Source organism: Brienomyrus brachyistius, chromosome 2 (assembly GCF_023856365.1).
Source record: "Brienomyrus brachyistius isolate T26 chromosome 2, BBRACH_0.4, whole genome shotgun sequence".
In the NCBI taxonomy this organism is placed as follows: domain Eukaryota; kingdom Metazoa; phylum Chordata; class Actinopteri; order Osteoglossiformes; family Mormyridae; genus Brienomyrus; species Brienomyrus brachyistius.
This window is the reverse complement of record NC_064534.1, coordinates 39,785,681-39,809,456: the sequence shown is the minus strand read 5'-3', so window position 1 is coordinate 39,809,456 and position 23,776 is coordinate 39,785,681. Positions and strand designations below refer to the sequence as shown.

Here is a 23,776-nt window from a genome sequence, read left to right as displayed (position 1 = left end):
CAGCACCTGGTATTCCCAGGAGGTCTCCCATCCAAGTACTAACCAGACCCTACCCTGCTTAGCTTCCGAGATCAAACGAGATCGGGCGTGTTCAGGGTGGTATGGCCGCAAGCGAGAGATGCTACCAAAAACAGCCCTTTTGCATTACACGCGTCTATACATGCCAGTTAGTCCCATTGGATCCTACTCCGGGTTTTTTTTTTTTTTTATCTGACTCACACTGCAGCCCCACCATCCAATCGGCAGCGCCGGACCCACACCAAACATTCACCAAACTACTCAGCCGGCAGCCTACCACAATTATTCCATTCTTTCCGCATTCGCACACTTCCTTCTTTTTAACTCCTTTTCAGTACTGCACAGGTTAATCGCCGCACGTCCCCCGCCGGCAAACATTACTCCTTTGCCTACTGCATGCAGGCTTCTCTTAACGACCCTCTGTTATCAACTCCGCTAACAGCCACAAAATCTCCGCCGCACGAAGCCCACTGGTAGCTGCTGAATCACATGCTTCCCCAAAACGTCGCGCTGTCAGAACACTGGGAGCTACACACACCAACAAGTCCATACTGCAGGCTGCAGCCAGAACAATTTTCTACATTCAAACATCGACGGCCTCTTCTCTCTAAAAATTCACCAGACCGCTTCTACCACCAGCAAAGAAGTTTCCATCCCTAATTCCTCTGTGATTCCCACTAACCTAAACATTAAGCTGGCATTGAAGGGTGTGAATTACCCCGGCCAATCTGTTCTTTTAAATACAGCTTTTAGCAAGTTTTGAAAGGAGAAGAGCAGAACTTGCTATGCCAATAATATCGAGTCTTCTGTGGCGAAGTGGTTTTTGCATAGAAAACAAAGCGGTCAGTTGAAGAGGAATAATATCAGTACTTTCTTTAAAACTGTGTGTAAAAAGCTGTCTCTTTATCATTAACAATAAGTTGTAAAACGTGAATGGGGAGTGACAGTCTTCAAGTTTGTGAGAAGATCGCGCCCTGGTGGAATAAAGGCACGAACAGCTTACAGCACCTAGAATTACCAGGAAGTATTTAGAGTAAAACGGTTTCTAAAAGCTGGCTTTATGAAAGAGAGAAAAAAAAAATATATATATATATAAAATAGTAAAATGGAAGGGGAGTGATAGATTTAAATTAATCGTGAAGTGGAGCGCCCCCTGTATAAAGTAAAAGTGAGAAAAGCTTACAGCACCTGGTATTCCCAGGTGGTCTCCCTTCCAAGTACTAACCAGACCTTACGCTGCTTAACTTCCGAGATCGGACGAGATCGGGTGTGTTCAGGGTGGTACGGCCGTAAGCGAGAGACACTACCAAAAACAGCTCTTTTGCATTACACGCGTCTATACATGCCAGTTAGTCCCATTGGATCCTACACCTGTTTTTTTTTTTTTTAATCTGACTCACACTGCAGCACCACCATCCAATCGGCAGCGCCGGACCCACACCAAACATTCACCAAACTACTCAGCCGGCACCCTACCACAATTATTCCATTCTTTCCGCATCCGCACACTTCCTTCTCTTTAAGTCATTTTCACTACCGCACAGGTTAATCGCCGCACGTCCCCCGCCGGCAAACATTACTCCTTTGCCTACCGCATGCAGGCTTCTCTTAACGACCCTCTGCTATCAACTCCGCTAACAGCCACAAAATCTCCGCCGCACGAAGCCCTCTGGTAGCTGCTGAATCACATGCTTCCCCAAAACGTCGCGCTGTCAGAACACTGGGAGCTACACGCACCAACAAGTCCATACTGCAGGCTGCAGCCAGAACAATTTTCTACATTCAAACATCGACGGCCTCTTCTCTCTAAAAATTCACCAGACCGCTTCTACCACCAGCAAAGAAGTTTCCATCCCTAATTCCTCTGTGATTCCCACTAACCTAAACATTAATCTGGCATTGAAGGGTGTGAATTACCCCGGCCAACCTGCTCTTTTAAATACAGCTTTTAGCAAGTTTTGAAAGGAGGAGAAGAGCAGATAATATGCCAATAATATCGAATATTCTGTGGTGAAGTGGTTTTTGCATAGAAAACAAAGCGGTGAGTTGAAGAAGAATTGTATCAGTACTTTGTTTAAAACTGTGTGTAAAAGGCTGTCTCTTTATTATTAACAATAAGTTGTAAAACGTGAATGTGGAGTGACAGTTTTCAAGTTTGTGAGAAGATCGTGCCCTGGTGGAATAAAGGCACGAACACCTTACAGCACCTAGAATTACCAGGCAGTATTTAGAGTAAAACGGTGTGTAAAAGCTGCCTTTATGAATGAGAGAAAAAAATATATATATATATATAAAATAGTAAAATGGAAGGGGAGTGATAGATTTAAATTAATCGTGAAGTGGAGCGCCCCCTGTATAAAGTAAAAGTGAGAAAAGCTTACAGCACTTGGTATTCCCAGGTGGTCTCCCATCCAAGTACTAACCAGACCTTACCTTGCTTAGCTTCCAAGATCAGACAAGATCGGGCGTGTTCAGGGTGGTATGGCCGTAAGCGAGAGATGCTACCAAAAACAGCCCTTTTGCATTACACGCCTCTATACATGCCAGTTGGTCCCATTGGATCCTACTAATGTTTTTTTTTTTTTTTATCTGACTCACACTGCAGCCCCACCATCCAATCGGCAGCGCCGGACCCACACCAAACATTCACCAAACTACTCAGCCGGCAGCCTACCACAATTATTCCATTCTTTCTGCATCCGCACACTTCCTTCTCTTTAACTCCTTTTCACTACCGCACAGGTTAATCGCCGCACGTCCCCCGCCGGCAAACATTACTCCTTTGCCTACCGCATGCAGGCTTCTTTTAACGACCCTCTGTTATCAACTCCGCTAACAGCCACAAAAAATCTCCGCCGCACGAAGCCCACTGGTAGCTGCTGAATCACATGCTTCCCCAAAACGTCGCGCTGTCAGAACACTGGGAGCTACACACACCAACAAGTCCATACTGCAGGCTGCAGCCAGAACAATTTTCTACATTCAAACATCGACGGCCTCTTCTCTCTAAAAATTCACCAGACCGCTTCTACCACCAGCAAAGAAGTTTCCATCCCTAATTCCTCTGTGATTCCCACTAACCTAAACATTAAGCTGGCATTGAAGGGTGTGAATTACCCCGGCTAATCTGTTCTTTTAAATACAGCTTTTAGCAAGTTTTGAAAGGAGAAGAGCAGAACTTGCTATGCCAATAATATCGAGTCTTCTGTGGCGAAGTGGTTTTTGCATAGAAAACAAAGCGGTCAGTTGAAGAGGAATAATATCAGTACTTTCTTTAAAACTGTGTGTAAAAAGCTGTCTCTTTATCATTAACAATAAGTTGTAAAACGTGAATGGGGAGTGACAGTCTTCAAGTTTGTGAGAAGATCGCGCCCTGGTGGAATAAAGGCACGAACAGCTTACAGCACCTAGAATTACCAGGAAGTATTTAGAGTAAAACGGTTTCTAAAAGCTGGCTTTATGAAAGAGAGAAAAAAAAAATATATATATATATAAAATAGTAAAATGGAAGGGGAGTGATAGATTTAAATTAATCGTGAAGTGGAGCGCCCCCTGTATAAAGTAAAAGTGAGAAAAGCTTACAGCACCTGGTATTCCCAGGTGGTCTCCCTTCCAAGTACTAACCAGACCTTACGCTGCTTAACTTCCGAGATCGGACGAGATCGGGTGTGTTCAGGGTGGTACGGCCGTAAGCGAGAGACACTACCAAAAACAGCTCTTTTGCATTACACGCGTCTATACATGCCAGTTAGTCCCATTGGATCCTACACCTGTTTTTTTTTTTTTTAATCTGACTCACACTGCAGCACCACCATCCAATCGGCAGCGCCGGACCCACACCAAACATTCACCAAACTACTCAGCCGGCACCCTACCACAATTATTCCATTCTTTCCGCATCCGCACACTTCCTTCTCTTTAAGTCATTTTCACTACCGCACAGGTTAATCGCCGCACGTCCCCCGCCGGCAAACATTACTCCTTTGCCTACCGCATGCAGGCTTCTCTTAACGACCCTCTGCTATCAACTCCGCTAACAGCCACAAAATCTCCGCCGCACGAAGCCCTCTGGTAGCTGCTGAATCACATGCTTCCCCAAAACGTCGCGCTGTCAGAACACTGGGAGCTACACGCACCAACAAGTCCATACTGCAGGCTGCAGCCAGAACAATTTTCTACATTCAAACATCGACGGCCTCTTCTCTCTAAAAATTCACCAGACCGCTTCTACCACCAGCAAAGAAGTTTCCATCCCTAATTCCTCTGTGATTCCCACTAACCTAAACATTAATCTGGCATTGAAGGGTGTGAATTACCCCGGCCAACCTGCTCTTTTAAATACAGCTTTTAGCAAGTTTTGAAAGGAGGAGAAGAGCAGATAATATGCCAATAATATCGAATATTCTGTGGTGAAGTGGTTTTTGCATAGAAAACAAAGCGGTGAGTTGAAGAAGAATTGTATCAGTACTTTGTTTAAAACTGTGTGTAAAAGGCTGTCTCTTTATTATTAACAATAAGTTGTAAAACGTGAATGTGGAGTGACAGTTTTCAAGTTTGTGAGAAGATCGTGCCCTGGTGGAATAAAGGCACGAACACCTTACAGCACCTAGAATTACCAGGCAGTATTTAGAGTAAAACGGTGTGTAAAAGCTGCCTTTATGAATGAGAGAAAAAAATATATATATATATATAAAATAGTAAAATGGAAGGGGAGTGATAGATTTAAATTAATCGTGAAGTGGAGCGCCCCCTGTATAAAGTAAAAGTGAGAAAAGCTTACAGCACTTGGTATTCCCAGGTGGTCTCCCATCCAAGTACTAACCAGACCTTACCTTGCTTAGCTTCCAAGATCAGACAAGATCGGGCGTGTTCAGGGTGGTATGGCCGTAAGCGAGAGATGCTACCAAAAACAGCCCTTTTGCATTACACGCCTCTATACATGCCAGTTGGTCCCATTGGATCCTACTAATGTTTTTTTTTTTTTTTATCTGACTCACACTGCAGCCCCACCATCCAATCGGCAGCGCCGGACCCACACCAAACATTCACCAAACTACTCAGCCGGCAGCCTACCACAATTATTCCATTCTTTCTGCATCCGCACACTTCCTTCTCTTTAACTCCTTTTCACTACCGCACAGGTTAATCGCCGCACGTCCCCCGCCGGCAAACATTACTCCTTTGCCTACCGCATGCAGGCTTCTTTTAACGACCCTCTGTTATCAACTCCGCTAACAGCCACAAAAAATCTCCGCCGCACGAAGCCCACTGGTAGCTGCTGAATCACATGCTTCCCCAAAACGTCGCGCTGTCAGAACACTGGGAGCTACACACACCAACAAGTCCATACTGCAGGCTGCAGCCAGAACAATTTTCTACATTCAAACATCGACGGCCTCTTCTCTCTAAAAATTCACCAGACCGCTTCTACCACCAGCAAAGAAGTTTCCATCCCTAATTCCTCTGTGATTCCCACTAACCTAAACATTAAGCTGGCATTGAAGGGTGTGAATTACCCCGGCTAATCTGTTCTTTTAAATACAGCTTTTAGCAAGTTTTGAAAGGAGAAGAGCAGAACTTGCTATGCCAATAATATCGAGTCTTCTGTGGCGAAGTGGTTTTTGCATAGAAAACAAAGCGGTCAGTTGAAGAGGAATAATATCAGTACTTTGTTTAAAACTGTGTGTAAAAAGCTGTCTCTTTATCATTAACACTAAGTTGTAAAACGTGAATGGGGAGTGACAGTCTTCAAGTTGGTGAGAAGATCGCGCCCTGGTGGAATAAAGGCACGAACAGCTTACAGCACCTAGAATTACCAGGAAGTATTTAGAGTAAAACGGTTTCTAAAAGCTGCCTTTATGAATGAGAGAAAAAAAAAATATATATATATAAAATAGTAAAATGGAAGGGGAGTGATAGATTTAAATTAATCGTGAAGTGGAGCGCCCCCTGTATAAAGTAAAAGTGAGAAAAGCTTACAGCACCTGTTATTCCCAGGTGGTCTCCCATCCAAGTACTAACCAGACCCTACCCTGCTTAGCTTCCGAGATCAGATGAGATCGGGCGTGTTCAGGGTGGTACGGCCGTAAGCGAGAGATGCTACCAAAACCAGCCCTTTTGCATTACACGCGTCTATACATGCCAGTTAGTCCCATTGGATCCTACTCCTGTTTTTTTTTTTTTTTTATCTGACTCACACTGCAGCCCCACCATCCAATCGGCAGCGCTGGACCCACACCAAACATTCACCAAACTACTCAGCCAGCAGCCTACCACAATTATTCCATTCTTTCCGCATCCGCACACTTCCTTTTTTTTAACTCCTTTTCACTACCGCACAGGTTAATCGCCGCACGTCCCCCGCCGGCAAACATTACTCCTTTGCCTACTGCATGTAGGCTTCTCTTAACGACCCTCTGTTATCAACTCCGCTAACAGCCACAAAATCTCCGCCGCACGAAGCCCACTGGTAGCTGCTGAATCACATGCTTCCCCAAAACGTCGCGCTGTCAGAACACTGGGAGCTACACACACCAACAAGTCCATACTGCAGGCTGCAGCCAGAACAATTTTCTAAATTCAAACATCGACGGCCTCTTCTCTCTAAAAATTCACCAGACCGCTTCTACCACCAGCAAAGAAGTTTCCATCCCTAATTCCTCTGTGATTCCCACTAACCTAAACATTAAGCTGGCATTGAAGGGTGTGAATTACCCCGGCCAATCTGTTCTTTTAAATACAGCTTTTAGCAAGTTTTGAAAGGAGAAGAGCAGAACTTGCTATGCCAATAATATCGAGTCTTCTGTGGCGAAGTGGTTTTTGCATAGAAAACAAAGCGGTGAGTTGAAGAGGAATAATATCAGTACTTTGTTTAAAACTGTGTGTAAAAAGCTGTCTCTTTATCATTAACAATAAGTTGTAAAACGTGAATATGGAGTGACAGTCTTCAAGTTTGTGAGAAGATCGCGCCCTGGTGGAATAAAGGCACGAACAGCTTACAGCACCTAGAATTACCAGGAAGTATTTAGAGTAAAACGGTTTCTAAAAGCTGCCTTTATGAATGAGAGAAAAAAATATATATATATATATAAAATAGTAAAATGGAAGGGGAGTGATAGATTTAAATTAATCGTGAAGTGGAGCGCCCCCTGTATAAAGTAAAAGTGAGAAAAGCTTACAGCACCTGGTATTCCCAGGTGGTCTCCCATCCAAGTACTAACCAGACCCTACCCTGCTTAGTTTCCGAGATCAGATGAGATCGGGCGTGTTCAGGGTGGTATGGCCGTAAGCGAGAGACGCTACCAAAAACAGCCCTTTTGCATTACACGCATCTATACATGCCAGTTAGTCCCATTGGATCCTACTCCTGGTTTTTTTTTTTTTTATCTGACTCACACTGCAGCCCCACCATCCAATCGGCAGCGCCGGACCCACACCAAACATTCACCAAACTACTCAGCCGGCAGCCTACCACAATTATTCCATTCTTCCCGCATCCGCACACTTCCTTCTTTTTAACTCCTTTTCACTACCGCACAGGTTAATCGCCGCACGTCCCCCGCCGGCAAACATTACTCCTTTGCCTACCGCATGCAGGCTTCTCTTAACGACCCTCTGTTATCAACTCCGCTAACAGCCACAAAATCTCCGCCGCACGAAGCCCACTGGTAGCTGCTGAATCACATGCTTCCCCAAAACGTCGCGCTGTCAGAACACTGGGAGCTACACACACCAACAAGTCCATACTGCAGGCTGCAGCCAGAACAATTTTCTACATTCAAACATCGACGGCCTCTTCTCTCTAAAAATTCACCAGACCGCTTCTACCACCAGCAAAGAAGTTTCCATCCCTAATTCCTCTGTGATTCCCACTAACCTAAACATTAAGCTGGCATTGAAGGGTGTGAATTACCCCGGCCAATCTGTTCTTTTAAATACAGCTTTTAGCAAGTTTTGAAAGGAGAAGAGCAGAACTTGCTATGCCAATAATATCGAGTCTTCTGTGGCGAAGTGGTTTTTGCATAGAAAACAAAGCGGTCAGTTGAAGAGGAATAATATCAGTACTTTGTTTAAAACTGTGTGTAAAAAGCTGTCTCTTTATCATTAACAATAAGTTGTAAAACGTGAATGGGGAGTGACAGTCTTCAAGTTGGTGAGAAGATCGCGCCCTGGTGGAATAAAGGCACGAACAGCTTACAGCACCTAGAATTACCAGGAAGTATTTAGAGTAAAACGGTTTCTAAAAGCTGCCTTTATGAATGAGAGAAAAATATATATATATATATAAAATAGTAAAATGGAAGGGGAGTGATAGATTTAAATTAATCGTGAAGTGGAGCGCCCCTTGTATAAAGTAAAAGTGAGAAAGGCTTACAGCACCTGGTATTCCCAGGAGGTCTCCCATCCAAGTACTAACCAGACCCTACCCTGCTTGGCTTCCGAGATCAGACGAGATCGGGCGTGTTCAGGGTGGTATGGCCGTAAGCGAGAGATGCTACCAAAAACAGCCCTTTTGCATTACACGCGTCTATACATGCCAGTTAGTCCCATTCGATCCTACTCCTGGTTTTTTTTTTTTTTATCTGACTCACACTGCAGCCCCACCATCCAATCGGCAGCGCCGGACCCACACCAAACATTCACTAAACTACTCAGCCGGCAGCCTACCACAATTATTCCATTCTTTCCGCATCCGCACACTTCCTTCTTTTTAACTCCTTTTCACTACCGCACAGGTTAATCGCCGCACGTCCCCCGCCGGCAAACATTACTCCTTTGCCTACTGCATTCAGGCTTCTCTTAACGACCCTCTGTTATCAACTCCGCTAACAGCTACAAAATCTCCTCCGCACGAAGCCCACTGGTAGCTGCTGAATCACATGCTTCCCCAAAACGTCGCGCTGTCAGAACACTGGGAGCTACACACACCAACAAGTCCATACTGCAGGCTGCAGCCAGAACAATTTTCTACATTCAAACATCGACGGCCTCTTCTCTCTAAAAATTCACCAGACCGCTTCTACCACCAGCAAAGAAGTTTCCATCCCTAATTCCTCTGTGATTCCCACTAACCTAAACATTAAGCTGGCATTGAAGGGTGTGAATTACCCCGGCCAATCTGTTCTTTTAAATACAGCTTTTAGCAAGTTTTGAAAGGAGAAGAGCAGAACTTGCTATGCCAATAATATCGAGTCTTCTGTGGCGAAGTGGTTTTTGCATAGAAAACAAAGCGGTCAGTTGAAGAGGAATAATATCAGTACTTTGTTTAAAACTGTGTGTAAAAAGCTGTCTCTTTATCATTAACAATAAGTTGTAAAACGTGAATGGGGAGTGACAGTCTTCAAGTTTGTGAGAAGATCGCGCCCTGGTGGAATAAAGGCACGAACAGCTTACAGCACCTAGAATTACCAGGAAGTATTTAGAGTAAAACGGTTTCTAAAAGCTGCCTTTATGAATGAGAGAAAAAAAATATATATATATATAAAATAGTAAAATGGAAGGGGAGTGATAGATTTAAATTAATCGTGAAGTTGAGCGCCCCCTGTATAAAGTAAAAGTGAGAAAGGCTTACAGCACCTGCTATTCCCAGGTGGTCTCCCATCCAAGTACTAACCAGACCCTACCCTGCTTGGCTTCCGAGATCAGACGAGATCGGGCGTGTTCAGGGTGGTATGGCCGTAAGCGAGAGATGCTACCAAAAACAGCCCTTTTGCATTACACGCGTCTATACATGCCAGTTAGTCCCATTGGATCCTACTCCTGGTTTTTTTTTTTTTTTTATCTGACTCACACTGCAGCCCCACCATCCAATCGGCAGCGCCGGACCCACACCAAACATTCACCAAACTACTCAGCCGGCAGCCTACCACAATTATTCCATTCTTTCCGCATCCGCACACTTCCTTCTTTTTAACTCCTTTTCACTACCGCACAGGTTATTCGCCGCACGTCCCCCGCCGGCAAACATTACTCCTATGCCTACTGCATGTAGGCTTCTCTTAACGACCCTCTGTTATCAACTCCGCTAACAGCCACAAAATCTCCGCCGCACGAAGCCCACTGGTAGCTGCTGAATCACATGCTTCCCCAAAACGTCGTGCTGTCAGAACACTGGGAGCTACACACACCAACAAGTCCATACTGCAGGCTGCAGCCAGAACAATTTTCTACATTCAAACATCGACGGCCTCTTCTCTCTAAAAATTCACCAGACCGCTTCTACCACCAGCAAAGAAGTTTCCATCCTTAATTCCTCTGTGATTCCCACTAACCTAAACATTAAGCTGGCATTGAAGGGTGTGAATTACCCCGGCCAATCTGTTCTTTTAAATACAGCTTTTAGCAAGTTTTGAAAGGAGAAGAGCAGAACTTGCTATGCCAATAATATCGAGTCTTCTGTGGCGAAGTGGTTTTTGCATAGAAAACAAAGCGGTCAGTTGAAGAGGAATAATATCAGTACTTTGTTTAAAACTGTGTGTAAAAAGCTGTCTCTTTATCATTAACAATAAGTTGTAAAACGTGAATGGGGAGTGACAGTCTTCAAGTTTGTGAGAAGATCGCGCCCTGGTGGAATAAAGGCACGAACAGCTTACAGCACCTAGAATTACCAGGAAGTATTTAGAGTAAAACGGTTTCTAAAAGCTGCCTTTATGAATGAGAGAAAAAAAAAAATATATATATATATATATAAAATAGTAAAATGGAAGGGGAGTGATAGATTTAAATTAATCGTGAAGTGGAGCGCCCCCTGTATAAAGTAAAAGTGAGAAAGGCTTACAGCACCTGGTATTCCCAGGAGGTCTCCCACCCAAGTACTAACCAGACCCTACCCTGCTTGGCTTCCGAGATCAGACGAGATCAGGCGTGTTCAGGGTGGTATGGCCGTAAGCGAGAGATGCTACCAAAAACAGCCCTTTTGTATTACACGCGTCTATACATGCCAGTTAGTCCCATTGGATCCTACTCCTGGTTTTTTTTTTTTTTTTATCTGACTCACACTGCAGCCCCACCATCCAATCGGCAGCGCCGGACCCACACCAAACATTCACCAAACTACTCAGCCGGCAGCCTACCACAATTATTCCATTCTTTCCGCATCCGCACACTTCCTTCTTTTTAACTCCTTTTCACTACCGCACAGGTTAATCGCCGCACGTCCCCCGCCGGCAAACATTACTCCTTTGCCTACTGCATGTAGGCTTCTCTTAACGATCCTCTGTTATCAACTCCGCTAACAGCCACAAAATCTCCGCCGCACGAAGCCCACTGGTAGCTGCTGAATCACATGCTTCCCCAAAACGTCGTGCTGTCAGAACACTGGCAGCTACACACACCAACAAGTCCATACTGCAGGCTGCAGCCAGAACAATTTTCTACATTCAAACATCGACGGCCTCTTCTCTCTAAAAATTCACCAGACCGCTTCTACCACCAGCAAAGAAGTTTCCATCCCTAATTCCTCTGTGATTCCCACTAACCTAAACATTAAGCTGGCATTGAAGGGTGTGAATTACCCCGGCCAATCTGTTCTTTTAAATACAGCTTTTAGCAAGTTTTGAAAGGAGAAGAGCAGAACTTGCTATGCCAATAATATCGAGTCTTCTGTGGCGAAGTGGTTTTTGCATAGAAAACAAAGCGGTCAGTTGAAGAGGAATAATATCAGTACTTTGTTTAAAACTGTGTGTAAAAAGCTGTCTCTTTATCATTAACAATAAGTTGTAAAACGTGAATGGGGAGTGACAGTCTTCAAGTTTGTGAGAAGATCGCGCCCTGGTGGAATAAAGGCACGAACAGCTTACAGCACCTAGAATTACCAGGAAGTATTTAGAGTAAAACGGTTTCTAAAAGCTGCCTTTAGGAATAAGAGAAAAAAAAAATATATATATATATAAAATAGTAAAATGGAAGGGGAGTGATAGATTTAAATTAATCGTGAAGTGGAGCGCCCCCTGTATAAAGTAAAAGTGAGAAAAGCTTACAGCACCTGGTATTCCCAGGTGGTCTCCCATCCAAGTACTAACCAGACCCTACCCTGCTTTGCTTCCGAGATCAGACGAGATCAGGCGTGTTCAGGGTGGTACGGCCATAAGCGAGAGATGCTACCAAAAACAGCCCTTTTGCATTACACGCGTCTATACATGCCAGTTAGTCCCATTGGATCCTACTCCTGTTTTTTTTTTTTTATCTGACTCACACTGCAGCCCCACCATCCAATCGGCAGCGCCGGACCCACACCAAACATTCACCAACCTACTCAGCCGGCAGCCTACCACAATTATTCCATTCTTTCCGCATCCGCACACTTCCTTCTTTTTAACTCCTTTTCACTACCGCACAGGTTAATCGCCGCACGTCCCCCGCCGGCAAACATTACTCCTTTGCCTACTGCATGTAGGCTTCTCTTAACGACCCTCTGTTATCAACTCCGCTAACAGCCACAAAATCTCCGCCGCACGAAGCCCACTGGTAGCTGCTGAATCACATGCTTCCCCAAAACGTCGCGCTGTCAGAACACTGGGAGCTACACACACCAACAAGTCCATACTGCAGGCTGCAGCCAGAACAATTTTCTACATTCAAACATCGACGGCCTCTTCTCTCTAAAAATTCACCAGACCGCTTCTACCACCAGCAAAGAAGTTTCCATCCCTAATTCCTCTGTGATTCCCACTAACCTAAACATTAAGCTGGCATTGAAGGGTGTGAATTACCCCGGCCAATCTGTTCTTTTAAATACAGCTTTTAGCAAGTTTTGAAAGGAGAAGAGCAGAACTTGCTATGCCAATAATATCGAGTCTTCTGTGGCGAAGTGGTTTTTGCATAGAAAACAAAGCGGTCAGTTGAAGAGGAATAATATCAGTACTTTGTTTAAAACTGTGTGTAAAAAGCTGTCTCTTTATCATTAACAATAAGTTGTAAAACGTGAATGGGGAGTGACAGTCTTCAAGTTGGTGAGAAGATCGCGCCCTGGTGGAATAAAGGCACGAACAGCTTACAGCACCTAGAATTACCAGGAAGTATTTAGAGTAAAACGGTTTCTAAAAGCTGCCTTTATGAATGAGAGAAAAATATATATATATATATAAAATAGTAAAATGGAAGGGGAGTGATAGATTTAAATTAATCGTGAAGTGGAGCGCCCCTTGTATAAAGTAAAAGTGAGAAAGGCTTACAGCACCTGGTATTCCCAGGAGGTCTCCCATCCAAGTACTAACCAGACCCTACCCTGCTTGGCTTCCGAGATCAGACGAGATCGGGCGTGTTCAGGGTGGTATGGCCGTAAGCGAGAGATGCTACCAAAAACAGCCCTTTTGCATTACACGCGTCTATACATGCCAGTTAGTCCCATTCGATCCTACTCCTGGTTTTTTTTTTTTTTATCTGACTCACACTGCAGCCCCACCATCCAATCGGCAGCGCCGGACCCACACCAAACATTCACTAAACTACTCAGCCGGCAGCCTACCACAATTATTCCATTCTTTCCGCATCCGCACACTTCCTTCTTTTTAACTCCTTTTCACTACCGCACAGGTTAATCGCCGCACGTCCCCCGCCGGCAAACATTACTCCTTTGCCTACTGCATTCAGGCTTCTCTTAACGACCCTCTGTTATCAACTCCGCTAACAGCCACAAAATCTCCTCCGCACGAAGCCCACTGGTAGCTGCTGAATCACATGCTTCCCCAAAACGTCGCGCTGTCAGAACACTGGGAGCTACACACACCAACAAGTCCATACTGCAGGCTGCAGCCAGAACAATTTTCTACATTCAAACATCGACGGCCTCTTCTCTCTAAAAATTCACCAGACCGCTTCTACCACCAGCAAAGAAGTTTCCATCCCTAATTCCTCTGTGATTCCCACTAACCTAAACATTAAGCTGGCATTGAAGGGTGTGAATTACCCCGGCCAATCTGTTCTTTTAAATACAGCTTTTAGCAAGTTTTGAAAGGAGAAGAGCAGAACTTGCTATGCCAATAATATCGAGTCTTCTGTGGCGAAGTGGTTTTTGCATAGAAAACAAAGCGGTCAGTTGAAGAGGAATAATATCAGTACTTTGTTTAAAACTGTGTGTAAAAAGCTGTCTCTTTATCATTAACAATAAGTTGTAAAACGTGAATGGGGAGTGACAGTCTTCAAGTTTGTGAGAAGATCGCGCCCTGGTGGAATAAAGGCACGAACAGCTTACAGCACCTAGAATTACCAGGAAGTATTTAGAGTAAAACGGTTTCTAAAAGCTGCCTTTATGAATGAGAGAAAAAAAATATATATATATATAAAATAGTAAAATGGAAGGGGAGTGATAGATTTAAATTAATCGTGAAGTTGAGCGCCCCCTGTATAAAGTAAAAGTGAGAAAGGCTTACAGCACCTGCTATTCCCAGGTGGTCTCCCATCCAAGTACTAACCAGACCCTACCCTGCTTGGCTTCCGAGATCAGACGAGATCGGGCGTGTTCAGGGTGGTATGGCCGTAAGCGAGAGATGCTACCAAAAACAGCCCTTTTGCATTACACGCGTCTATACATGCCAGTTAGTCCCATTGGATCCTACTCCTGGTTTTTTTTTTTTTTTTATCTGACTCACACTGCAGCCCCACCATCCAATCGGCAGCGCCGGACCCACACCAAACATTCACCAAACTACTCAGCCGGCAGCCTACCACAATTATTCCATTCTTTCCGCATCCGCACACTTCCTTCTTTTTAACTCCTTTTCACTACCGCACAGGTTATTCGCCGCACGTCCCCCGCCGGCAAACATTACTCCTATGCCTACTGCATGTAGGCTTCTCTTAACGACCCTCTGTTATCAACTCCGCTAACAGCCACAAAATCTCCGCCGCACGAAGCCCACTGGTAGCTGCTGAATCACATGCTTCCCCAAAACGTCGTGCTGTCAGAACACTGGGAGCTACACACACCAACAAGTCCATACTGCAGGCTGCAGCCAGAACAATTTTCTACATTCAAACATCGACGGCCTCTTCTCTCTAAAAATTCACCAGACCGCTTCTACCACCAGCAAAGAAGTTTCCATCCTTAATTCCTCTGTGATTCCCACTAACCTAAACATTAAGCTGGCATTGAAGGGTGTGAATTACCCCGGCCAATCTGTTCTTTTAAATACAGCTTTTAGCAAGTTTTGAAAGGAGAAGAGCAGAACTTGCTATGCCAATAATATCGAGTCTTCTGTGGCGAAGTGGTTTTTGCATAGAAAACAAAGCGGTCAGTTGAAGAGGAATAATATCAGTACTTTGTTTAAAACTGTGTGTAAAAAGCTGTCTCTTCATCATTAACAATAAGTTGTAAAACGTGAATGGGGAGTGACAGTCTTCAAGTTTGTGAGAAGATCGCGCCCTGGTGGAATAAAGGCACGAACAGCTTACAGCACCTAGAATTACCAGGAAGTATTTAGAGTAAAACGGTTTCTAAAAGCTGCCTTTATGAATGAGAGAAAAAAAAAAATATATATATATATATATAAAATAGTAAAATGGAAGGGGAGTGATAGATTTAAATTAATCGTGAAGTGGAGCGCCCCCTGTATAAAGTAAAAGTGAGAAAGGCTTACAGCACCTGGTATTCCCAGGAGGTCTCCCACCCAAGTACTAACCAGACCCTACCCTGCTTGGCTTCCGAGATCAGACGAGATCAGGCGTGTTCAGGGTGGTATGGCCGTAAGCGAGAGATGCTACCAAAAACAGCCCTTTTGTATTACACGCGTCTATACATGCCAGTTAGTCCCATTGGATCCTACTCCTGGTTTTTTTTTTTTTTTTATCTGACTCACACTGCAGCCCCACCATCCAATCGGCAGCGCCGGACCCACACCAAACATTCACCAAACTACTCAGCCGGCAGCCTACCACAATTATTCCATTCTTTCCGCATCCGCACACTTCCTTCTTTTTAACTCCTTTTCACTACCGCACAGGTTAATCGCCGCACGTCCCCCGCCGGCAAACATTACTCCTTTGCCTACTGCATGTAGGCTTCTCTTAACGATCCTCTGTTATCAACTCCGCTAACAGCCACAAAATCTCCGCCGCACGAAGCCCACTGGTAGCTGCTGAATCACATGCTTCCCCAAAACGTCGTGCTGTCAGAACACTGGCAGCTACACACACCAACAAGTCCATACTGCAGGCTGCAGCCAGAACAATTTTCTACATTCAAACATCGACGGCCTCTTCTCTCTAAAAATTCACCAGACCGCTTCTACCACCAGCAAAGAAGTTTCCATCCCTAATTCCTCTGTGATTCCCACTAACCTAAACATTAAGCTGGCATTGAAGGGTGTGAATTACCCCGGCCAATCTGTTCTTTTAAATACAGCTTTTAGCAAGTTTTGAAAGGAGAAGAGCAGAACTTGCTATGCCAATAATATCGAGTCTTCTGTGGCGAAGTGGTTTTTGCATAGAAAACAAAGCGGTCAGTTGAAGAGGAATAATATCAGTACTTTGTTTAAAACTGTGTGTAAAAAGCTGTCTCTTTATCATTAACAATAAGTTGTAAAACGTGAATGGGGAGTGACAGTCTTCAAGTTTGTGAGAAGATCGCGCCCTGGTGGAATAAAGGCACGAACAGCTTACAGCACCTAGAATTACCAGGAAGTATTTAGAGTAAAACGGTTTCTAAAAGCTGCCTTTAGGAATAAGAGAAAAAAAATATATATATATATATAAAATAGTAAAATGGAAGGGGAGTGATAGATTTAAATTAATCGTGAAGTGGAGCGCCCCCTGTATAAAGTAAAAGTGAGAAAAGCTTACAGCACCTGGTATTCCCAGGTGGTCTCCCATCCAAGTACTAACCAGACCCTACCCTGCTTTGCTTCCGAGATCAGACGAGATCAGGCGTGTTCAGGGTGGTACGGCCATAAGCGAGAGATGCTACCAAAAACAGCCCTTTTGCATTACACGCGTCTATACATGCCAGTTAGTCCCATTGGATCCTACTCCTGTTTTTTTTTTTTTATCTGACTCACACTGCAGCCCCACCATCCAATCGGCAGCGCCGGACCCACACCAAACATTCACCAACCTACTCAGCCGGCAGCCTACCACAATTATTCCATTCTTTCCGCATCCGCACACTTCCTTCTTTTTAACTCCTTTTCACTACCGCACAGGTTAATCGCCGCACGTCCCCCGCCGGCAAACATTACTCCTTTGCCTACTGCATGTAGGCTTCTCTTAACGACCCTCTGTTATCAACTCCGCTAACAGCCACAAAATCTCCGCCGCACAAAGCCCACTGGTAGCTGCTGAATCACATGCTTCAACAAAACGTCGCACTGTCAGAACACTGGGAGCTACACACACCAACAAGTCCATACTGCAGGCTGCAGCCAGAACAATTTTCTACATTCAAACATCGACGGCCTCTTCTCTCTAAAAATTCACCAGACCGCTTCTACCACCAGCAAAGAAGTTTCCATCCCTAATTCCTCTGTGATTCCCACTAACCTAAACATTAAGCTGGCATTGAAGGGTGTGAATTACCCCGGCCAATCTGTTCTTTTAAATACAGCTTTTAGCAAGTTTTGAAAGGAGAAGAGCAGAACTTGCCATGCCAATAATATCGAGTCTTCTGTGGCGAAGTGGTTTTTGCATAGAAAACAAAGCGGTCAGTTGAAGAGGAATAATATCAGTACTTTGTTTAAAACTGTGTGTAAAAAGCTGTCTCTTTATCATTAACAATAAGTTGTAAAACGTGAATGGGGAGTGACAGTCTTCAAGTTTGTGAGAAGATCGCGCCCTGGTGGAATAAAGGCACGAACAGCTTACAGCACCTAGAATTACCAGGAAGTATTTAGAGTAAAACGGTTTCTAAAAGCTGCCTTTAGGAATGAGAGAAAAAAAAAATATATATATATAAAATAGTAAAATGGAAGGGGAGTGATAGATTTAAATTAATCGTGAAGTGGAGCGCCCCCTGTATAAAGTAAAAGTGAGAAAGGCTTACAGCACCTGGTATTCCCAGGAGGTCTCCCATCCAAGTACTAACCAGACCCTACCCTGCTTGGCTTCCGAGATCAGACAAGATCGGGCGTGTTCAGGGTGGTATCGCCGTAAGCGAGAGATGCTACCAAAAACAGCCCTTTTGCATTACACGCGTCTATACATGCCAGTTAGTCCCATTGGATCCTACTCCTGGATTTATTTTTTTTTTTATCTGACTCACACTGCAGCCCCACCATCCAATCGGCAGCGCCGGATCCACACCAAACATTCACCAAACTACTCAGCCGGCAGCCTACCACAATTATTCCATTCTTTCCGCATCTGCACACTTCCTTCTTTTTAACTCCTTTTCACTACCGCACAGGTTAATCGCCGCACGTCCCCCGCCGGCAAACATTACTCCTTTGCCTACTGCATGCAGGCTTCTCTTAACGACCCTCTGTTATCAACTCCGCTAACAGCCACAAAATCTCCGCCGCACGAAGCCCACTGGTAGCTGCTGAATCACATGCTTCCCCAAAACGTCGCGCTGTCAGAACACTGGGAGCTACACACACCAACAAGTCCATACTGCAGGCTGCAGCCAGAACAATTTTCTACATTCAAACATCGACGGCCTCTTCTCTCTAAAAATTCACCAGACCGCTTCTACCACCAGCAAAGAAGTTTCCATCCCTAATTCCTCTGTGATTCCCACTAACCTAAACATTAAGCTGGCATTGAAGGGTGTGAATTACCCCGGCCAATCTGTTCTTTTAAATACAGCTTTTAGCAAGTTTTGAAAGGAGAAGAGCAGAACTTGCTATGCCAATAATATCGAGTCTTCTGTGGCGAAGTGGTTTTTGCATAGAAAACAAAGCGGTCAGTTGAAGAGGAATAATATCAGTACTTTGTTTAAAACTGTGTGTAAAAAGCTGTCTCTTTATCATTAACAATAAGTTGTAAAACGTGAATGGGGAGTGACAGTCTTCAAGTTTGTGAGAAGATCGCGCCCTGGTGGAATAAAGGCACGAACAGCTTACAGCACCTAGAATTACCAGGAAGTATTTAGAGTAAAACGGTTTCTAAAAGCTGCCTTTATGAATGAGAGAAAAAAAAATATATATATATAAAATAGTAAAATGGAAGGGGAGTGATAGATTTAAATTAATCGTGAAGTGGAGCGCCCCCTGTATAAAGTAAAAGTGAGAAAAGCTTACAGCACCTGGTATTCCCAGGTGGTCTCCCATCCATGTACTAACCAGACCCTACCCTGCTTAGCTTCCAAGATCAGACGAGATCAGGCGTGTTCAGGGTGGTATGGCCGTAAGCGAGAGATGCTACCAAAAACAGCCCTTTTGCATTACACGCCTCTATACATGCCAGTTGGTCCCATTGGATACTACTAATGTTCTTTTTTTTTTTTATCTGACTCACACTGCAGCCCCACCATCCAATCGGCAGCGCCGGACCCACACCAAACATTCACCAAACTACTCAGCCGGCAGCCTACCACAATTATTCCATTCTTTCCGCATCCGCACACTTCCTTCTTTTTAACTCCTTTTCACTACCGCACAGGTTAATCGCCGCACGTCCCCCGCCGGCAAACATTACTCCTTTGCCTACTGCATGCAGGCTTCTCTTAACGACCCTCTGTTATCAACTCCGCTAACAGCCACAAAATCTCCGCCGCACGAAGCCCACTGGTAGCTGCTGAATCACATGCTTCCCCAAAACGTCGCGCTGTCAGAACACTGGGAGCTACACACACCAACAAGTCCATACTGCAGGCTGCAGCCAGAACAATTTTCTACATTCAAACATCGACGGCCTCTTCTCTCTAAAAATTCACCAGACCGCTTCTACCACCAGCAAAGAAGTTTCCATCCCTAATTCCTCTGTGATTCCCACTAACCTAAACATTAAGCTGGCATTGAAGGGTGTGAATTACCCCGGCCAATCTGTTCTTTTAAATACAGCTTTTAGCAAGTTTTGAAAGGAGAAGAGCAGAACTTGCTATGCCAATAATATCGAGTCTTCTGTGGCGAAGTGGTTTTTGCATAGAAAACAAAGCGGTGAGTTGAAGAGGAATAATATCAGTACTTTGTTTAAAACTGTGTGTAAAAAGCTGTCTCTTTATCATTAACAATAAGTTGTAAAACGTGAATGGGGAGTGACAGTCTTCAAGTTTGTGAGAAGATCGCGCCCTGGTGGAATAAAGGCACGAACAGCTTACAGCACCTAGAATTACCAGGAAGTATTTAGAGTAAAACGGTTTCTAAAAGCTGGCTTTATGAAAGAGAGAAAAAAAAAATATATATAAAATAGTAAAATGGAAGGGGAGTGATAGATTTAAATTAATCGTGAAGTGGAGCGCCCCCTGTATAAAGTAAAAGTGAGAAAAGCTTACAGCACCTGGTATTCCCAGGTGGTCTCCCATCCAAGTACTAACCAGATCCTACCCTGCTTAGCTTCCGAGATCAGACGAGATCGGGCGTGTTCAGGGTGGTATGGCTGTAAGCGAGAGATGCTACCAAAAACAGCCCTTTTGCATTACACGCGTCTATACATGCCAGTTGGTCCCATTGGATACTACTAATGTTCTTTTTTTTTTTTATCTGACTCACACTGCAGCCCCACCATCCAATCGGCAGCGCCGGACCCACACCAAACATTCACCAAACTACTCAGCCGGCAGCCTACCACAATTATTCCATTCTTTCCGCATCCGCACACTTCCTTCTTTTTAACTCCTTTTCACTACCGCACAGGTTAATCGCCGCACGTCCCCCGCCGGCAAACATTACTCCTTTGCCTACTGCATGCAGGCTTCTCTTAACGACCCTCTGTTATCAACTCCGCTAACAGCCACAAAATCTCCGCCGCACGAAGCCCACTGGTAGCTGCTGAATCACATGCTTCCCCAAAACGTCGCGCTGTCAGAACACTGGGAGCTACACACACCAACAAGTCCATACTGCAGGCTGCAGCCAGAACAATTTTCTACATTCAAACATCGACGGCCTCTTCTCTCTAAAAATTCACCAGACCGCTTCTACCACCAGCAAAGAAGTTTCCATCCCTAATTCCTCTGTGATTCCCACTAACCTAAACATTAAGCTGGCATTGAAGGGTGTGAATTACCCCGGCCAATCTGTTCTTTTAAATACAGCTTTTAGCAAGTTTTGAAAGGAGAAGAGCAGAACTTGCTATGCCAATAATATCGAGTCTTCTGTGGCGAAGTGGTTTTTGCATAGAAAACAAAGCGGTGAGTTGAAGAGGAATAATATCAGTACTTTGTTTAAAACTGTGTGTAAAAAGCTGTCTCTTTATCATTAACAATAAGTTGTAAAACGTGAATGGGGAGTGACAGTCTTCAAGTTTGTGAGAAGATCGCGCCCTGGTGGAATAAAGGCACGAACAGCTTACAGCACCTAGAATTACCAGGAAGTATTTAGAGTAAAACGGTTTCTAAAAGCTGCCTTTAGGAATGAGAGAAAAAAAAAATATATATATATAAAATAGTAAAATGGAAGGGGAGTGATAGATTTAAATTAATCGTGAAGTGGAGCGCCCCCTGTATAAAGTAAAAGTGAGAAAAGCTTACAGCACCTGGTATTCCCAGGTGGTCTCCCATCCAAGTACTAACCAGATCCTACCCTGCTTAGCTTCCGAGATCAGACGAGATCGGGCGTGTTCAGGGTGGTATGGCTGTAAGCGAGAGATGCTACCAAAAACAGCCCTTTTGCATTACACGCGTCTATACATGCCAGTTAGTCCCATTGGATCCTACTCCTGTTTTTTTTTTTTTTTTTATCTGACTCACACTGCAGCCCCACCATCCAATCGGCAGCGCCGGACCCACACCAAACATTCACCAAACTACTCAGCCGGCAGCCTACCACAATTATTCCATTCTTTCCGCATCTGTCATGCCCGGCTCGTCCGCTCCTCGTGTGTGCCACGCCCCCTAATTACCCACGTGTGATTTCCTGATCCTGCCCAGTCGTGTCTTGTTTCCTGCTGCCTTGTTCCGTGTATTTAAGTCGTGGTCTCCCCAGTTTGCTTTGTCTGTCATTGATGTTCATGGATGTTTGTGTGCGTGAGATCCTCGTATTCCCAATTAAACCCCGTTCGTCCTGTATCCTGCCTGCCTGCTTCCTCCTTCCGCACCTTCGCCGCTCTCCTCCGCGCTCGCGCACCACGTCCCGTGACAGAATGACGGACCAGAAGAAAAGGAGGAAGCAGAGGAGAAGGAAGCCCCTGCCTGAGCCCATCCGACTGGGCACATGCTCCCTCGCCGACTCCTGGTCTTTCGCTGAGGACGAGAGAGAGGGGCTCGTCCAGGGCTCCGTCCCTGACCCGTTCCATAGGGGAGTCCACTTCATGGTGAGAGTCGGGGCTTCCAGCAGCGACGAGGAGGACATTCCTTTCTCGTATCCCGAGCTGGAGCCGTTCGCTCCGGATGAACTACCGCCCCTGTACCGGTATAATCACCGGCCCGAATACCTGGCTAATTGGGGAGGTATTAGGGCCGTAAGGGACTCGATACCCCGGGTCCCGAAGAGGACCGCGCCCGTCTCCCCCTCCCAGGACGTGCCAGTTCTGCCTGCGCTATCAGCGCAGCGCCAGCCTCTGCAACCTGCGCAGCCGGAGCAGCCATCGCCGCTGTCCGGTAGATCTGCGCAGCTTCCTCCACCTGCGGCTTGCGCTCCCGCGCAGCCGCCATTGCCGGCGGACCCCGCTCCCGTGCAGCCGCCATTGCCGGCGGACCCCGCTCCCGTGCAGCCGCCATTGCCGGCGGACCCCGCTCCCGTGCAGCCGTCATTGCCGGCGGACCCCGCTCCCGGGCCGGCGCCCCCACTGCAGCCACCTCCTGTTCCTGACCGCGCTCCAGTTCCTGCAGAGGCGCCCCCTCTGCAGCCGCCTGCTGCAGCTCCCGGGCAGGCGCCCCCACTGCAGCCAGCTCCTGTTCCTGACCGCGCTCCTGTTCTGGACCGCGCTCCTGTTCCTGTCCAGGCGCCCCCACTGCAGCCACCTGCAGCTCCTGACCGCGCTCCTGTCCCTTCTCCCCCTGTGACAGTTTCTCCCTCGCCCCGGCGAACTCGACCCCGACCTGGGGTCATGTCTGTGTCCCGTAAAGGGAGGGGACACAGACGCAGGGCTGGGGTCCCGCCCGCCCTGCCCCCTGGCTCGCCCTGCCTCGCCTGCGCTGGGGCTCGGTTGGCGCCTGCGGGTCCTGGCCCTCCGGGTCGGCTGTCGCCTGCGGGTCCCTCTCCGGTGCCTCGTCGCCCTGCCTCGCTCCCCTCTCCGGGTCCTGGTCGGTCGCCTGCGGGGCCCCTACCTCCGGCCCTCCCCCGGACATCGCCGCCTGCTGCGGCTCCCCCCTCCTCCGTGCAATCGCCCTGGCCCCTTCCAGCTCCCTCGTCCCCTTCCCTGGTGCTCCCTCCTGCTCCCTCCCTGGCCCCTCCGCGGGTCCCTCGCCCTGTCTCCTCTGCCCCTTCTCGATCCCCTCCGGCTCCGGCCTCCCGGCCGCCTGCGGCCCCTCCGGCTGCCGCCCGTCGCCCGCTGGGGCTCCCTCGGGCTCCCCTTCCTTCCCCCTCCTTCTCTCCCTTCTTTCCCGTCTCTGTCCCGCCTGTCTTTTCTCCTCCTTCCGCCTTTGTCCCTCGTCCCTTCGCTCCTTGTGTTCCTCCTTCTCCCTCTGGCTTCCCTCCGTTCACTCCCGGTCCTTTTGTCCCGCCTGTTCCCTCTGTGTCTCCCTTTCTGATCTGTCTCTCCGCTTTCCCGGCCCTTTGTCTGCTCCTGT

The 23,776-nt window shown here is 46.2% G+C and overlaps 17 non-coding genes and 2 pseudogenes across 17 annotated transcripts in view; all 19 read right to left on the bottom strand.

Moving 5' to 3' along the window:
- Positions 1–113, bottom strand: part of LOC125733266 (5S ribosomal RNA) — a 119-nt gene extending 6 nt beyond the window's left edge. Inside the window, exon 1 of the ribosomal RNA XR_007392616.1 lies at positions 1–113. This exon is cut by the window's left edge and continues 6 nt beyond it. This is a non-coding gene — a ribosomal RNA (5S ribosomal RNA).
- A 1,081-nt stretch (positions 114–1,194) lies between these two features.
- Positions 1,195–1,313, bottom strand: LOC125736680 (5S ribosomal RNA). Its single transcript, XR_007395954.1, has one exon. It is a non-coding gene; the product is annotated as a 5S ribosomal RNA (ribosomal RNA).
- A 1,079-nt stretch (positions 1,314–2,392) lies between these two features.
- Positions 2,393–2,511, bottom strand: LOC125731655 (5S ribosomal RNA; annotated as a pseudogene).
- Positions 2,512–3,593: 1,082 nt separating this feature from the next.
- LOC125736679 (5S ribosomal RNA) lies at positions 3,594–3,712 on the bottom strand. The gene has a single exon (XR_007395953.1). It is a non-coding gene; the product is annotated as a 5S ribosomal RNA (ribosomal RNA).
- A 1,079-nt stretch (positions 3,713–4,791) lies between these two features.
- On the bottom strand, positions 4,792–4,910 carry LOC125731654 (5S ribosomal RNA; annotated as a pseudogene).
- Positions 4,911–5,990: 1,080 nt separating this feature from the next.
- LOC125733914 (5S ribosomal RNA) lies at positions 5,991–6,109 on the bottom strand. Its single transcript, XR_007393246.1, has one exon. It is a non-coding gene; the product is annotated as a 5S ribosomal RNA (ribosomal RNA).
- A 1,080-nt stretch (positions 6,110–7,189) lies between these two features.
- Positions 7,190–7,308, bottom strand: LOC125733446 (5S ribosomal RNA). Its single transcript, XR_007392792.1, has one exon. It is a non-coding gene; the product is annotated as a 5S ribosomal RNA (ribosomal RNA).
- A 1,077-nt stretch (positions 7,309–8,385) lies between these two features.
- LOC125732404 (5S ribosomal RNA) lies at positions 8,386–8,504 on the bottom strand. Its single transcript, XR_007391785.1, has one exon. It is a non-coding gene; the product is annotated as a 5S ribosomal RNA (ribosomal RNA).
- Positions 8,505–9,582: 1,078 nt separating this feature from the next.
- Positions 9,583–9,701, bottom strand: LOC125734243 (5S ribosomal RNA). The gene has a single exon (XR_007393563.1). It is a non-coding gene; the product is annotated as a 5S ribosomal RNA (ribosomal RNA).
- A 1,087-nt stretch (positions 9,702–10,788) lies between these two features.
- On the bottom strand, positions 10,789–10,907 carry LOC125734004 (5S ribosomal RNA). Its single transcript, XR_007393334.1, has one exon. It is a non-coding gene; the product is annotated as a 5S ribosomal RNA (ribosomal RNA).
- A 1,082-nt stretch (positions 10,908–11,989) lies between these two features.
- On the bottom strand, positions 11,990–12,108 carry LOC125736119 (5S ribosomal RNA). The gene has a single exon (XR_007395402.1). It is a non-coding gene; the product is annotated as a 5S ribosomal RNA (ribosomal RNA).
- Positions 12,109–13,183: 1,075 nt separating this feature from the next.
- Positions 13,184–13,302, bottom strand: LOC125732402 (5S ribosomal RNA). Its single transcript, XR_007391783.1, has one exon. It is a non-coding gene; the product is annotated as a 5S ribosomal RNA (ribosomal RNA).
- A 1,078-nt stretch (positions 13,303–14,380) lies between these two features.
- LOC125734242 (5S ribosomal RNA) lies at positions 14,381–14,499 on the bottom strand. The gene has a single exon (XR_007393562.1). It is a non-coding gene; the product is annotated as a 5S ribosomal RNA (ribosomal RNA).
- Positions 14,500–15,586: 1,087 nt separating this feature from the next.
- Positions 15,587–15,705, bottom strand: LOC125734003 (5S ribosomal RNA). The gene has a single exon (XR_007393333.1). It is a non-coding gene; the product is annotated as a 5S ribosomal RNA (ribosomal RNA).
- A 1,082-nt stretch (positions 15,706–16,787) lies between these two features.
- LOC125736118 (5S ribosomal RNA) lies at positions 16,788–16,906 on the bottom strand. Its single transcript, XR_007395401.1, has one exon. It is a non-coding gene; the product is annotated as a 5S ribosomal RNA (ribosomal RNA).
- A 1,076-nt stretch (positions 16,907–17,982) lies between these two features.
- Positions 17,983–18,101, bottom strand: LOC125735411 (5S ribosomal RNA). Its single transcript, XR_007394707.1, has one exon. It is a non-coding gene; the product is annotated as a 5S ribosomal RNA (ribosomal RNA).
- A 1,079-nt stretch (positions 18,102–19,180) lies between these two features.
- On the bottom strand, positions 19,181–19,299 carry LOC125736191 (5S ribosomal RNA). The gene has a single exon (XR_007395476.1). It is a non-coding gene; the product is annotated as a 5S ribosomal RNA (ribosomal RNA).
- Positions 19,300–20,373: 1,074 nt separating this feature from the next.
- On the bottom strand, positions 20,374–20,492 carry LOC125733280 (5S ribosomal RNA). The gene has a single exon (XR_007392629.1). It is a non-coding gene; the product is annotated as a 5S ribosomal RNA (ribosomal RNA).
- Positions 20,493–21,570: 1,078 nt separating this feature from the next.
- On the bottom strand, positions 21,571–21,689 carry LOC125733278 (5S ribosomal RNA). Its single transcript, XR_007392627.1, has one exon. It is a non-coding gene; the product is annotated as a 5S ribosomal RNA (ribosomal RNA).
- Between the last annotated feature and the right edge of the window lie 2,087 nt (positions 21,690–23,776).